Here is a 16,981-nt window from a genome sequence, read left to right on the forward strand (position 1 = left end):
CTTGCGGCTGAGCTATATTTATTCCCAATATGTTGGAGGCCAAAGAGTGTTAAAATTGTGTCCTGTGGATAGAGACTGGGTCTCCCCCACCTTGTCTATTGCTCTTGGGGTCCCCTGTGAGCAACTAATCTGCTTGTCAGAACACTGGACTGCTGCTTCCACTGGGGGACATGGCAGTAAACCTGGATCTTGCAGGCAAATCTCAGTGTGCCTGCCTGAGCAGCCCTGTACTTGGCTCTGGGGTCGCCGTGTGCTGAGGGAGGCCAGTGCAGATGAGTCAGGGCCTGGCACCCACCCCACACTCCGCCCTACTGGTAAACAGAACAGCTATTTGCCGTCATCCAGAGCCTCTCAGGGCCTCGAGACTCCAAGAAGAAACAAATACTTTAGAAGCCAAAACCCCAAGGCAAGGTAAAGAAAACAGAACTATCCACATCCCCAGCAATGATTTCACTAGTGTGAGTTCTTTAGGGGGAGGAGCTGTAGATGGTTTCCACTGAACTTACTTACTTCTCAACCAGAAGGTCCTTCTCTTTCACTGTCTATAGGGGTTGACCTTTTGTCTTTTAAGCCTTGAAATTTCAAAACCAGACTTTGTAATCAATATCGGTTGCTAACCCGTAATAGTAATTTTTTCTTCCTTTTATTACTTTTGTTTGCATTTTTATACTATCTTCTATTAAAATACTTCTTTCAGATAACTTATTTTTTGTTTAGGTTATTCTTCCCTATCATTCTGGGGAGAAGCTATTAAAAGAAAAACACCTAGATAAAAGAATAAACATCACCAGGCAACAACTGTAGACTATTTTAGAAAGTAGTTTTACACTGACCTCTTGAGGGGCCTGTGCCCTCTTTTGCACTCCCTGGTGGTTGGGGAAAGGGCAGTGAGGAGCTAATAGTCTTGGAAATGTGCTGTGGTCTGGCTTCACGGCAGTAAGTCTGGCTGTTGGGAGGATGTGCCCCAGCTCTGTTTCTGGTGGGACCACCTGTGGCCTTTTGTCTGCTCATGGGGATCCTTTACATTACCCTAAAGTAACTGGTGCACAGTCTCTATGCTTATATTGTTATTCCTAAGCCTGGAGACACACCCATCTTGTGGTCCTCTCCTCTTCTTCCTTTAGACACAGTGATTTTTGTTCTGCGCTTAGCACATGTCACGTACCTGAACCAGAGTCATGGCTGGCTGATTCCTTCTAGCTCCATCAGGTAGCATCCCACCTCTAATATATCAGTAGCCGAACTTCCTGTTATCTTCTCCTTCTCAGTAGCCAAGATTGAGCCGGGGCTGGATATTGTGATGTCACAGAGTAGAATCCTTGCTCCTCCCAGAGGTCCAGCTGAGACCCTCCAGCTTCCGTGCTTCCTCTCATGCCCATGGCAGGAGGTTGGGAAGGTCCACCCCCAAATTTCTAAATTGACCCACAGAATTATAGAATCTTACTGTGGGCAGAGACATGGGAGACCTCGTGACTAAATTCTGGTCTAACCCCCTTATTTCACAGCTGGGAAGTTGAGGCCATGGGTGGCTAAGTGGCAGAGCTGAGTCTCAAGCCTAGGTGCTTTCCTGTTGTCCCCCACCCTTCTGAACACACTGTATTCACTCCGGGCTCTACTCTCTGGATTTTGTCAACATTGCCATTTTCTGCTAAGCAGCTCACAGGATGATTCTTACCTGAATTCACCCACAAAAAGAGACCATTCGAATAATTTGTCTTATGGAAAGAGAACAGCGTCTCAGTGAAAATCATTAGTTTTTTCCAACAATCTATAGGTGCCATAAATAGCAAATTCTCATCCTAGCCTGAACTCAGAAACCCTGAGCTACCAGGGCAACCCTAGATCAACAAGTAATGTGACTTCTGGGTAACCGATGTTTCAGTGAGATTTAATGAGAAGGAACAAAGCTCAAAGCCCAAGACTAGCATTGCTGCAGTGCCAGGTCAGGTTCTAGTGTTTGTTGAGGAGGGACAGGAAGGGACAAGCAGTAGAGCAATAAATTCTCACTGGAATTTAGTGCTTTCCTCTTTCATACCCTCCACTCTTTCTAGATACTGTCCGCATATGGCATTTAAAAACTATTTGCATTGCATGAGACAACTTGTGTCTGTGAAGCCAGAGAACTGTGCTTTTGGAGTCTCTCAAGAGGGGAATATGTATTGCACGTTCATAATACCAACAGCTAGCATTTTATACCATGCTTTAGAATTTACAAGCCACTTTCACGTATATCATTTCATTTAATCTTCACAGCTCAATGAGGTAAATAGTGTATTATTTTTAGTACAATTTTATGGGTGAGAAAATTATAGCTTAGAGAGGCTGTGACTTGCACAAGATCACAAAGCTAATTAAGTGGAAAGGGTAACATTAACTACAAACCAGATCTTCCAACCAAGCATTTTCCCCACCACAGGGCTTCCCCAGGGTGGGAGGAATTGTCCTTCGGTCCCTGAACACACTTGAAGGCAATTGCATTAAGCAATCCTTTGGGTAACGAAGAAAAAACTATTCCCATGGGTCATAAATACCACTTTACTAACCTCCTAAATGTCTTCATAAAAACTTGGAGAAATGGTTAATGAACACTAATTTCAAACTTTAGAATAATATAATCATTGCCCTTCCACCGGACTGTTTCACATCTGTGAATTCTCTTAAGGGAATCGTCACGGATATGAACAATATTTAGCTACAAGAGGTTCTTTGAGGAAATTCCCTGACGGTCCAGTGGTTAGGACTCTGAGCTTTCAGTGCTGAGGATGCAGGTTCAATCCCTGGTCAGGGAACTAAGATCCTGCAAGCTGCTGCAGCCCAGCCAAAAAAAAAAAAGAGGTTCTTTGAAGCACTGTTTATAATAGAAAACAAAAGCTCAACATTAGAAAAGTGGTAAAAAGGATTATACTTAACTCATGAAAATAGTGTTGTAGGTGAGGTTTTCCCAATCTTTAATCATTCATGTGCTATCTTTGGAATATTGCCATCTGCACTAATATCTACTTAACATCTTCCTTTAAATTAATTCACATATTTTACTGAGATAAGAATATTTAAAGGTAACTTTTTATCACTACATAAGTGGAAGTATAGTATAATTACCTTCAGTATCAGATAGTCATAGAAACAAATATAAAGAAAACAAAGTAATGCTATTAATGCATTGATTTGGTCCTAATACCTAGCAAAAAAAAAATGACATTTAATCACGTCACAATTAATGCCCTTTATTTCTGTCACACATTTAACCTTTCTGCATTAAAAATCTCTTGTCACTGATGTACAGTAGGCTCATTTACACATACGTTGCATACTAAATAATTGTTAACTTTCAAAAGTGGCCCTTTGATGTACTGCAAAAAATGTGACAGCTGTCACATTGACAGTCAGCTGTCACAGTACTCAGAGGGCTAGTACTAGTAATTGCACTAGCTCTCTGTGCAATTTTCACTCATAGTTCTCAGAAACTGTGCCTGGGAAGCATTTTAGAAATTTGGGGGTGTTTTTGGTTGTTGCTATAGTGGAGGGTTGAAAGCAGGAGCCGGAGGTGTTAGCTGCAATGCCAGGCATGGTCTCATGTGACCAGGAACTGACCAGTAATTCCAAGTGACTTCAAATGTCTTTCAGAAAATCCAAGCTGGTGAAAAATCTAGTGAGCCAGACTTAAATAGTATTATAATTCATAACTACCTAAGCCAGACCTAAATCCATTTAACATGTAAATGCAAAAGTTTTGCCCAGCTTTAATGTGTGCTGGTTTTTCCAGAAATGCAGCTACTTTGCACATGAGGGATGACCATTGTTTATTTTGTTCAGAACTTTACCAAAAGTTGTTCACAATTTTGGAAAATCAATATCACCAATGGCCATGCTGCTCACGGTATTTGAGTCACCATGAAACTCACCTGCATCTGTCTGCACTCTCAGCTTCATGTGCTCAGTGAATCTCCCATTATGTCCACCACGGTAGTCAAGACCAACCACTTAATTCACTGAAATGTATATTCTTTTATACAAACTATTCTCTCTTGTTTCTCCTTTTTATCTAGGGTAGGACATTATATTGATTTTTATTAAATTACATAGATAGGTAGGCTATCTCTGACTATAATTTTTGGATTGGACAAGGCAAGTTAAAACTTTGTCATTCAAAGGGACCACTGGGACTGACAGGGTGAGCTCATCACTCTCACACTCATCAAGTCCAAGGAGTTATCTGAAACATTCATGGGCACGACTAAGAATCACACTGTAATCCACACATGCTTCATAAAGTCGATTATCACAGTACTACCTTCTTTAGCCTTAATAGAAGCAACAGTATCTGCTAAATTATAGGCTCAATGTACTAGTTATATTTTTCAATTACTCACAAAAAATGTAATCATTAAAAATGTTTAAAATGTGTTCATGTAATACCAAAAAAATCAACTCATGGATCAACTGTGGCACATATTACATATCACGCTTTAGGAAATACAAGATTTTCCATTTTAATGATGTAGAAGAATGCCCACAGGATAGTAGTGAGCAAAAAAGTAGGTGCTATTTTTAGTAAATACACGTATTGGGGAAATTGAAAGAGCTACACCAAAATATTAACAGTGGTTATATCAGAATGGGAGACTGTGTGATTCAATTCTTTTGCTTGGCTACCTTTTCTAAATGTTTTAGAATGGACATGTATTGTTCTTAAATTAAGAAAAAAAGACTATTTGAAATACAAATACTTAGGAGTTAAATTTGCAGGGAGTTATGGGACATTTATATTCACATATACATCTCTGTAGTGTTTGACTTCTTTAACAAGCATTATTACTTTTGTTATTTAAAAAATCTAATAAAGTTGAAAATAAAACATAAAAATATTGAAAGGAATGCACTTGTAAATATAATGACTATCATTTTTCTCATCTGAACCAGAAATGTTATAACAGATTTTTATATCACAACTAGCTAAATAAGCATAGTGTGAGGCCAGTATACAGCATGCATATTTCTTTTTATTTTTTATTTTTTTGGTATCAAAAATATCTGTTACCATATTCTTCCTACCACACAAAGTGGAAAGATCTATAGAGCAACCGAAGAAACATAAAATGAACCATTAGAAGAAACATAAAATGAACCAACAGTTTTCCTAATTTCATTAACATTTTTAGTAGTGTACATGGATTAAATAAATAATCCCCCAAACTTCCTTTAAAGGTCACCTTGCTTAGAAAAGAGTGTTCTCATGGCAGGATGTGCAAACATGGAGGTTCTTTTTCCCAAAATGATCTTTCTCCAGCTATCATCGCAGGAAAAAAAAAAGAATTAGGTCCTCACTTGTGTTTTATCTTGGCTGAGCATATACTTAATACTTTATGCTCTGTAGATGTATAGGTTACATGCCTTCTCCTGTAGCATAGGCTTCCGGGATGAAACATCACACCTGTGGAAGAGGTGGGCGCAGCCTCACAGCCAGGGCCCACAGAGGCTTCCCTCCCTCTGGCAGTGGGATGAGGGAGGCCTACAATGACGGGATACGTCCACGAGTAGGCATTTTCAGGCTAAATGAATGTTATAGATGCTTGGAAGTCAGAGTTTTAAGGTTTTTGCTCAGTTGTAGAGGGGAACTTTGTGGGAAAAAAATATTAATTTTGTCGACACAAATCCGCTTCAAGCCAGAATTTCTTAAATTGTGCTTTATAGATCACCTATACCAGAATCTTTTTTAAAAAAATTAATGCAGATTCCCATACAACTCCCAGAATTTACTGCCACTGAATCTCTGGGACTGGGTTAAGGAACCTTCCAGGGGCTTTGGCTGCACAGAAATGTTTAAGGAAAATTACTGTAGGTCAAAGGTTCCCACATTTTAGAGCAGAACATCAGAAGGTCTGGAGGGCTTGTAAAAACAAAGATCGAGGGCCGTACCCTCGAGATTCTGGTTCTGAGGCCTGAGGGAGGCCCAAGACTTTATATTTTTAACAAGTTCCCAGATGGTGATGGGGCTGACGGTCAGGACGACACTTTGGGAATCCCTGTGCTCTGCCCAGGAAACTAGAAAGGTCTAAAGGTACTTTCAAGACCTAGGAAATGCAATTTGGGACCCTGAGTCTTTACTATTCAAAGACTTAGAAAAGGATTTGTATATCAAGGAATTTTGTCCTTACTTTGTTTTTTTATTTTCTTTAATTAGGATTTTTTTCCACAAATAATTTTTATTTTCCCACTAAAATGCTTGCAGTTTTCATCCATCCATTCAGAATTCTCCAAGGTTAAACAAAATCACTTTTCCTTATTTTGTACCTTTTGTATATGAAAATGTTGTAAATGAACACAATTGATATCTGACTTTAAAGATGCCTGCATTAATTTGTTTTCAGTGACCTGTTGAACACCATAGTTAGCACGCAACAGTTACCAGGAACTAAAGCTACAAAATAGGTAAGGGATATGAACAGACAGTGTATTAGAGATTTTCATTAAGCCTTAGTGACTCTGATGCTGAGACTTCAACATAATCTTAAAAAAGTAAGTCTAAATCCAGGCCTTTTCCCAAGCCAAACTACTTATGCTTATTAGAAATGTAAGCAGCCCTGGAGAATCAGAAAGATATATGTTGCTAATGTTTACTCCCATGAGACCCAGCCCATGTACTCATAAAAATCATAATATTTTCTCAAAACAAAGATAGTACTGTACACCCCAACATAATTCTTTTTTAAGTAGTGCTAATGACATTAGTAAAAGAAAATGTCAGCCAAGCTGCAATAAAACATTTCCAGACCAATAAATGTACTGTAGTTGAGTTGAATGCTTTAAAATTACTGGCTTTGAAAGGTTAAAATAATAAGTGATCACAGATCCAAGAAATATGATCCTCAAGTCATTAGCAGAGACATTTTCTACTGTATCATAATTAAAGTCTCAGGGACTCCTCAGTTTAGATCCTGTAAGGTGATCCTTACAGGACCGCCTTTGCTATGTGGCTTCTCTCTGAAGAACAGAAAGTTATATACAGGACCAATAACACAAACATCTTAGGAAATTAAAAAAATTATATGTTGCTTTGTGATATATTTGTGTAATTCCATTTGGACATAATGACCTGACCTTTTGGAGATGTTTTAAACCAAACATAAGACACACTGTGAAGATCTACATTCCCACAGACTGGAGCTGATATTTCTCTAATTTTCCCACCAAGCCACCTTTTCAGAAAATTTTTCTACTTCTTACACTCATGACAGAAGCAGACACGATCATGTCTCAGGAGTAAGGGAATACGTCATTTATTGAGCTTTGTGATTATGTACTTGACATACATTATATTTTGTCCTCACCACTCTCTTGTGAGGTAGGTATATTATCACCATTTAATCTGTAAGGGCAGAATTCAGAGAAGTAAAATTTTCCTTGAGCTCCATGGTAGTGAGTGGAGACCAGATTGAACCTGAGGCACATCTGACCCCAGAAGTTGTGTGCTCTCTCCCCCAGACTGAATCATCCTAAAATGATACTACCTGCATCAGAGAAGGTAGTATATTGGGGCTTAAAAGAAGTGTGCTAGAGTTTCCAGGAGGAGCACAAATTAACAAGAGACAGTGAAAGGTCTGAAGAAAGGCCTTTGGTATCAACTCTTCTGTTAACAGAAATGTGAAGGCAAGATTTGCTTCAGATAATCCAAAGTTAGTGGTTACATACATGTACTTTGTGCAAAGAAATTGTCCCTAGGTCAGTTAAAATTTTGGAACTGAACTGTTTCTAGTTCAGTTGAAATTTTGTAACATATATTAAATGCATTAAGAGAACTAATTATTTAGCAAAAACATGAAGTTATTCCCTTTGTTGAAAGAAATAATATTTACATCCTAGATTACCTCCATCATAAAGTTGGGATTTCCACTTCATAATGCACAAAGGTGCACAAGGCACCATGTCAGGTGCTACAAAGGATGAGTTGAACAAAGATGTCCTCAGAGAGCTTAGAGCCTAATGGTACATAAGTTAAATAGCAAAAATAAACTCTATCAGAAAGCAGTGTATACGTATCATAAGAGAATTATCATCAAAGTGCCCATGAGACATTAAAGGAGAGAGAACTGATATCTAGGTCTGGCAGTCAGGGAAAGCTTCATGAAGTGGAAGGCATGTGAAATGAGTGAAAGGATGGGTATTTTTTTTTTTTTTTTTGATGAGTAAGATGAGAGTGAGAGGTGAGAATGAATTTCTGGGTACAGCTGGGTTAGAGCTTATCTATTATCAATAATTCTAATCAAGTCAAAGTCTTAGTGCTACAAAACGCAATCAAGATATGCATTTATTTGTAACCCACTCCAAAGGCTTTGAGAGAACATATGATTAAACCACACGTAATAGAATAGTTAAAAATTATATAGGAATGCCTATGCTTTCTGCATAATTTTTCTGTATACCAAGCATTAATCAAAAATTTAAAGTCTATTTTTTTTTAAATAAAGGTAGATTCTGTTATACTACAGTTAAATGGTTTTGGGGTTTGTTTTTTTTAATTAAGGAAAAGTCATCCTCAACACTTTCATGCCTGACATTGTCACAGGTGGCTTCCATTATCTTATGGACAATGCAGTTCAACACTCCATCCTCCTCAACTTCAGGGTTCTTCAGCTCAACTTTGCTGGCTCCACTCACATCCATGGAGACCCCCCAGATCTTCTTGTTATCCAGATCTAAATTTTTTAATTCCAGTCACTCTCTGTTCATCCTGTTGTTCCAAAACCACTGTTTCCTATTAAACTGCTCTTTGAAACTCACAGAAGCCTACATTCTATTGACCATACCAGTCTTCCCAGTTTACCCTGTTTAGCTTAGGATGCCATCATCCCACCAACCACCTTCTTGTGTACACCTCAGATGCTTTGCTCTAGTGTCCCGTTGAACTCTTCCAGCAACAGCTCAGCCCTTGGTAAATCTGCCTCCTCTCCCCTTTCTTTACCCCCAATAGTTATCCCAGCTGAAGAAGCTCATAACACTGTGCAGACTGCTCCTACTACAAATGGTCTGCAACCTCAATTATGCCCTCAATACAAGGCAGCTCTTCCCTTATCCACTGCAGTCATTGTCAGCCTTCTCCAATCTCCTGAAGCTCTCTGTCTCACCTGTTTCCCTCTCACTCTTAGCAGTGAGCCTTATCTCCTCTGCAAAGAACTCAGAAGTCATCGTGTTATCTCTCCTGACTCCATCCCCACACCACTCTGAACACATCCACATCTGCACCCTCTCTTAACTCCTTCCTTCAGTTCAGTTGAAAACGCATCCCTCCTCCAGACCAATGCTAATACCTCTCTTTGTGCCCTGAGCCCCATTCAGGCACTCAGGGGCTACTTTAAGGAACTTGCTCCTTTAGTCATCCCCTTTAGCTAATTTCTACGTCTGTCTGTTTGTCTGTCTGTCTGTCTGTCTCTCTCTCTGCTGACTCTCTCTTCTCAGCATAAAACATTCTCAAGTCTCTTCTATTCGTAAAAACACAAACCCTCCAGTAAACTCAGACCCCTTTCCCCAACACAGCTACTTTCAGTTCTCTTTCCTCCTTTTCGAAGCCCAGCTAATGGAAAGAATAATCTGCTACATCACCTTTCAAGCCACAGTACCAATGTCCAAGGCGAGACAGGGAGGAAACAAAAGTACCCAGGCTTGATATCATTTTATATTATACATAATGACTCCCTTCATGACCTCACTCCCAAACTCTCCTAGGACTTCCTTTAAGCTACAGCGAGCAGACAGGCTGCTCATATCCCTGCCTCAAAGACTTTTTACAGTATTTTCATGTGATTTTTCTCATTCTAATGCCATTGCCAGGACATCTGATAATGGAGTATGTGCAGTCAAAGTCAGATGAACCTGGACTCCTGGTTACCCACCATCTGTGTTTCTGTCTTACCTCAGTTTGGGAATCACAGAAATGTAAACATTCAGCAGTTTCCCTTCCTCATGAGATCTTAGCATAATCTGTATGTTCCCTTGAAACCCATTGAACTCACAACATTTTATTTCTAATAAGCTACCTCTGACTACCTTCCCTTTCACTTTCAAATAGATTCCCCTCTGAATTTCAGCTCTGCTTAATACTGAGGTGGCATTCAGAAATCTAAAGGAATTTACCTCTACAGTGACCTAATTTTTCCTCTGTGTAGTTAAACTTCTATCCAAGTTTAACTACTTGATCCTAAGATTTCATTGATAGGAAACACCTAAGGGCTAATGACAACTTTTTAGGAAAAGAAAGAAGGAAATGACTACCATGTAAATCAAGACATCAGTTGAGTGTGTGTTCCAATTTAAGAGACACTTAAATGTGGAAAGAGTAGCTGCTTTTTGGAATATAGAATATCCAGTATTTTTTTACTTCTTACTATGCAAGGCACTGCGAGGGTATATAAAGTGACACAGAGATGGTCACATATGGCACCTGCCCAAAGAACTCTCCGGCTGAGCAGGGAAACAGAAATCACATACAATTCAAATGCAAACCAAGTATTCCAGCAGAGTTGTTAAGATCACCATGTTTGGAGTTAAATCCTCAGTTCAAATCTTTGCCCAGTTTCCTCATCTATAAAGTCGAAATAATGATACCTGCTTTGCAGGAGTGCTACAAAGAAGAAAAGAGATGGATGGTGAACGTAGAGTTCAGCATGGATGAAGCACGTTGGAAGTTCTCAAGCATAAGTCAGTGGGATTTGGGCTGTTACTAGCTTTATCATTATTATGGAGGGATAAACCAGATATTGTATGGACTTGAAGGAAGAAGACTTCACATATGCTTGGGAGACTCAAGAAAGACTTCACTCAGTAGGTGGCCTTTGTGAAGAGCCTTGGAGAATGTGTGATATTTCTTTAGGGCCATACGGAGGAGCTGCATCTCTCTGCAGTCCTGGCATAGGGACCCAGAGCCTGCCAGTGTAACCACCTTAAGAGTCAAGGACAGTGGGACTTCCCTGGCAGCCCAGTGATTAAGATTCTGCATTTCCAATGCAGGAGGTGCGGGTTCAACCCCTGGTTGGGAAACTAAGATCCCACATGCTATACAGCGTGGCCAAAAACAAAAACCAAAAAACAAGAGTCATGGGCAGAGATGAAACTTTGTACATGTTAAAATTTACAATACTTTTTTGTGATTGTACCCGGTCAATTCATTTATTTAATAAATTCCTATTTATATATTTGATTTGAAACAGGCGATATTTGTTTAAGTGCTATAATATCCATTGTAGTCCAAAAAGCAAGTAAAACGTATTTTGATGAAGTGCTATTGTAAAATAATTTCAGAAGATCATACTTGTTATTAATGATAGGCAGTGTATTATGTACCTCGGCTTGTTATCCTGTCTGTGGAGTACATGTTGTAAAGGAAGAAAAGTGGGTAATTATATTTCTCACAAACATCAAATTGAGTGTTCCTTCCTTGTAGTTTTGTAACGTAGAATTGTGGCAAGATTGTCCCTAGTTAATGCCAGGAAAAGTGAAAAATAAATGTCTTTTTAAAAAACGTCTCATATAAACAAGTAAAACCTGTTAAAGTGGTTTGCAGTCATTGAACTTAGGTCAGTTCCCATTAAAACAAACTCCATGGGTAAGTCTGAATTATTTTATGTTGGTATTTTGTTGTATCAAATATTGCTTAGCATGAAATTAAATATATAAAGTTTGCATCAGAGCAAAATAAATATCAATATTATTACTAATTTAGCCATTGTTGGCAGACAAATAATTTTGCAATAAAAGAGTTTTAATTCGTCCTATATTCATCTTAATGGGTGCACTTTTATGGCTCAAAAAATGAACAAGTGATTTTTCATATAAAAGTGATTTGTTATATAAATAGAGAAAATAATTTTTGTCTCAGATATCTATTTTAATAATTGCCTTCAATATACTTACTAGAAAAATGCAGTTGAGATTTCGTTAAGATTTGTGTGTTCTGCATAAAAATTATCCAAGAGGTTCTAAAAATTAAAAAAAAATTAAAATTAAAAATAAAACAAAAGCAAATCTAAGAGGCTTTAATATTCATTACCATTCTATATCTCAATCTCATTTCCAAGGAATTTCTTTATAATAGGGCCTTGTTTGGAACTATAGTTATTATCTGGGTTTCAATAGTATCACTAATTATTAAAGTTTGGTATAAAATTCTGGACTCTACTCATTTAAGAACATTTCTGGTATGTCTTGTGGATGTGATGTTTGGAATACTCTAACCAGATTTTGGAAGTAGAGCTGATCATTATCCTGAGATGCCCTACAACTTTGTCCTCCACCTACTCTCTCACTTTAGTAGGCTCAAATCCCATCTAGAGCCTTTCCTCAGTTCTTTAGGAACCTTTACCAGGTGTATTAATCAGCTTTTGCTGTGTACCAAAAAATTCTCAGTGGTTTACAATAACAAAACTTTTATATCTTGCCTGCAGGTTGGCTGGGCAGCTGTGGCAGTGGTACTCTGAGCTGTGCGTCAGGTCCAGGTATGTTCCATGGGCCTTTCATTCTGGGATTCCACAATCCTACATTATTTGGAATACCACATACCATAGTGGAACAGAGACAGGCTACCAAAAATAGCCCATTGCAGAAGGGAATGCAGTCACAGGTCTGTAGCAATTCCAAAATCTCATTGGGCAAACATTGCCAAGTTCCCAACCTGGAAGTAAGGAATGTTCCTTCATCAGGCTCCAATTCTGTTCCCTGGGAATAGTTCTTCTTTCCATTGTTCTCATGGCTCTTGGCTCCACTTTCTGGGAGTTAGTTTTCCATTATCCCTTTTGGTCACATCTGAAGAAGTATATGTCCTCCCTGGCAGCCGAGCAGCTTCTTCATCCTACTGTCCGCCTGTGGAATGTTGGGGACCCTAAGGTCTTTTTTTTTAATAAGTAAAATCTTAATCGAGAATAGTTTTAGATGTACACAAAAGTTCCTGAGATAGTACAGAGAGTTCCCATATACCCAACACCATGTTTCTCCTATTAGTAACATCTTACATTAATATGGTACATTTGTCACAATTAATGGACTAATACTGATACATTATTATTATCCTAAGATCTTTTATTATGGCTCAGAAAAAAAAGTCACAGTTTCTTTTAAACCAGGCATGACTGCTTTGGGACTTAAATCTCCCTCAGAAACTATTAAAATTTTTTGTGTGTGGATTCAAGTTATTAGCTCCATGAGGCAGCAGCCACGTCCACATCATTTTCAAGTCATGCCTCCCTCTCTTGAGACTCAGTTACAGATAGTTTGAGTTTATCAAGTTTTGTGAAATCTAGTCTTTATTTCTTTTCTATGAGCTATTCTGTCCAGATGAAAGAATTTATTGGGTGCCACCTTAATCCATTCAAAAGTTTTGCAAAGAGTATGATGGTGATTTTTATTTGATCTTTGTCCAGAGACTGGGTCTTTATTAGCATCTTAATCAGCCTTTGTGGCTTGAAACATTTCTTAATTTTTCTTGTTCTGTTTGAAGGTGAGAAACAGTTCTACTTTAAAATTTGCAAGTCTTAGAATTTATGGGAGTCATTCTTCACTCTTTCATTCCTGCTTGCAAGTAGGTCAGTTCCTTCTTGAAAGACCTTATCAAAAGCAGGAACCAACTCATGCTAGTAACAGTGTGTCTTGAAATCTCTTTGCCCCAAAACCACGCATTCATGAGATATATTTTCTGTCTTCAGGTTATCTCAGGTGACAGTTTTACCAAATATTTACTACTTCATAAGATGAACCATCATTTTTCCAGTTTCCAGCACTTTCTTACTGCCTGCTGTTTAGTCCCAAGGCCAAAGACACATATTTTATGCTTTCATCTCAGCAGAATCACATTTTAAGGACTAATTTCTATGTTAGTCGACTTTTACTTCAGTAATGCTGTGTAATAAACAACCCTGAGATCTCCATGACTTATAAAACACAGGCATCTGGCTCACGGATCATAGGTTGCCTGCGATGGCTCTGCTCCGACCTGCAGGTGGTTCAGGTCTGTTTCTCTGCCCCTACCCTAGGGCCTAGGTGGAAGGAGAGGGCTCTGTTTATGGCAAAGGGCAGGAATGCAAAAGACTAAGCCAAACCACACAAACAGAGTTTAAGCCTCTGCTCACATTTTATTGACCAAAGCAAGCCACACTGTCAGACCTAATGTCAGTGGAGGGAGGAGAGGAGAAAGCAAATAGTTACATGGCAATAATACACTCTACCTCACCAGACAAAACTCTGGCCTCCAGTATTCATCATTCAGGTGGTCCCTAAAATGGAGGGGAGCAGGAAGTGGAGGGGTAAAAATATGGTTAGGAAAGAATTTTTTTACATATGCTGCCACTCAAACTTCTAATCCCCTTTTTCCTCCCCCTTAAATAGCTCCTTTCCCTAAAAGACCAGCCAGAGCTGGGCTGTGTCAGTATCTAATTTCTGAGGGGAGAACATGGACTTGTCAGCTCCTCACCTGAATGCTCCTTGGTGCTCCCCAAGGGCTGCTGTCTTGCCCTTCACCAGTTGTGTCCATCTCCAAATGATCCAGATTTCTTTTTCCAGCCCTGCTACCTCTGCTGCATATGAGAGTCCTCTTTTACCACTCTCCTCTAAGTGGGATGATCCTTTTGCCTTTTTAAGGAATTTACAATGTGCTGATAGGTCTCTAAGTTCTTTCCTGGCCTTGGACAGAGAGGACAATTGAAGGCAGAGTGGCTCTGCCTTGGGCCTGGCCATCCCATCCGGTTCCTCAATACCAAAGCCAAGAATCCTGGCCCCACAGAGATACCTTTGCACACGCCCATCCTGGGGTATTGGACAGCAGGCCTAGCCACACTTGTAATCCCTACATTTTTCTCAGTGCCCTCCTCTCTTCATCCCCACTGGCTCCAGTTCTTTTGGGCCATCGTCACCTCTATCCTGGCTTCCTAAAACAGCCTGTGAGTCCGGCTCTGCCTCTGGCCTGCCCATCTCCAAACCACTCTCCCTTCAAAGTAACCCAGAGTAATCTCTCCAGGGTGAAAACTTGATCTTGTGGCTCTCTCAACCTAAGTCTTTACATTTTATCTCTAGTAAATAAAAGGTGGCTTTCCACATGTGTCCCCCTCCCCCAACCTGTCCCAAAAGATTCGGCTTTGGTAAAGGATCAAGTTTCTCCCATGCACACAGACTCTCACACCTGCAGGCTCCTGGATACAAGGGAAATGACCCCACCACTCTGCCGGGTGGGCCTTCTGGGCAGGAGTAGGCCTGAGAGCCTAAGTGACCCACAAGCTTCCCCTCACCGCAGCCCAGCCGCCACATACCACTCCTGACCTCCCCAAAGAGGGAAATGACTACTGACAGAAATGTGACCACACTGCTGGATGCATGGTGTCTGCTCCACAAATTGTGAAATTTAAATCTCTGTGCCCACTTGATTCTGTCTCTGTAGCATCAGGAAGTGAGTAAAGAAAGAGCTGCTGGGAAGTCAGTGAAGAAGGGGAAAAAGTTAACATTTCAGGAAATTGGAAAACATTCTCTTCTTTAGGGTTCCAGAAACTAGAATAAAACAATTCCTGTCTGAGGTAGGAGTAGATGACCTCATGAGGTACCTTCTTAAGATTCTCTGGCAGCATTACTGGGAGGTGAAACACATCCTTCAGTATCCCTTCCAGCTCTCGTATAAAGAAGTGAAGAGACTCAAGCATAGACACAAAGTTGATAGCACTGTCAGAAATAGTCCATAAAACTCATGTTGACTCATTAACAGATCCCTCCTCCCTGGACAAAATTAGTCTTCTCTTTGGCAATTATTTTAATTAAGGCTTTTTTGTTTTTAAGTAATAAACATATCAAACTGGCTTAAGCAAAGCTATGTGGTTATTGTAAGGATTCTAGGGTATCTTACAAAACTCAAGGTCAGGAAAGTGGGTCTTATGAGTAACTAAAATGAGGAATTGGCCACCACAGTAAAAATTGAAGCCAAACTGAGCAGTGTGTGTTGGTATTGATGTTTTCCTGTAATTATTAATGCCAGTCGGCCAGGAGACCAAATGCTGGACTTGTCAAATACCAGCTGTGTCCTGCTTCTCTTTCTCCCTGAAACTGACCCTCCCAACACTTTCTATGCAGGAAACCAGCATGTACTTGTTCCCTACACATGGCAGCCGCTGGTGGAACCAGGTGAGGGCATCTGATCCAAAAGCAGTTTACCCATTGCTGGCCAGAAACCCATGAAGTGGGTCCGTGCCAAGGCCTCGCCCCAGTATTATCAGTGGTAATTAGCCAAGCCAATTAGTTTAGGTTCCTTTGGATTGTGGGAAATGTGGAAAGATTGGCCAGTAAGTAATACAGATAAATGGAACCAGCTTACAGAGGGACACAGATACCTTAGCTAAGAGACCAGTTTGGCTCAGAGAGCTGGAGAGAGTCATTGGCCTCTAGAAATGTCTTTCCCAGTTCTAGTTTATAGGTGCCTATGTTGGTCTGCTAGGGCTGCTGTAACAAAGTACCACAGACTAAGTGGCTTAAACAACAGATTTATTTTGTCGGAATTCTGGAGGCTAGAAATCTGATATCAAGGTGTTGGCAGAGTTGGTTTCTCCTTGGCTCATAGATGGCCATCTTCATGTCTTCACAGTGTTCTCCCTCTGTGTATGTCTGTGTTCTAATCTCCTCTTCTGATAAGGACACCAGGCAGATTGGATTAGGGCCCATGTAATGATTTCATTTTAACCTAATTACCTCTTTAAAGACCCTATCTCCAAATACACTCACGTTCTGAGGTACTGGGGGTTAGGACTTCAACATATAAATTTGAGGGGGCCCAATTCAGTCTGTAACAAGGCTGCCTCCCTTTTTTAAGAGTCTCATGTAAGTCTATGCAGTCAAAAGAACCTAACAAACTGTATTAGGACTCTCTGTTGTAAGCAGCAGAAGACCCAATTCAAACAGCCTTTAGGAAAAGGGGAATTTATTGGCTCAAGTAACTGAGAAGTCAGGAGTGTCATATCTTTAAGTA

The 16,981-nt window shown here is 39.8% G+C and overlaps 1 protein-coding gene across 2 annotated transcripts in view; it reads right to left on the reverse strand.

The window, feature by feature from the left end:
• DNAJC5B (DnaJ heat shock protein family (Hsp40) member C5 beta) overlaps positions 1-1,276 on the reverse strand; it is an 85,088-nt gene extending 83,812 nt beyond the window's left edge. Inside the window, exon 1 of one of the 2 annotated variants that reach the window (XM_057735679.1) lies at positions 1,166-1,276. The gene's annotated coding sequence lies outside the window, so the exon portion shown is untranslated. The remainder of the gene's footprint in view (positions 1-1,165) is intronic. The other variant, XM_057735678.1, reaches the window with a different exon arrangement.
• Positions 1,277-16,981: the final 15,705 nt, after the last annotated feature.

The sequence above is a fragment of the Hippopotamus amphibius genome, chromosome 5 (genome assembly GCF_030028045.1).
Source record: "Hippopotamus amphibius kiboko isolate mHipAmp2 chromosome 5, mHipAmp2.hap2, whole genome shotgun sequence".
Classification (NCBI taxonomy): Eukaryota; Metazoa; Chordata; class Mammalia; order Artiodactyla; family Hippopotamidae; genus Hippopotamus; species Hippopotamus amphibius.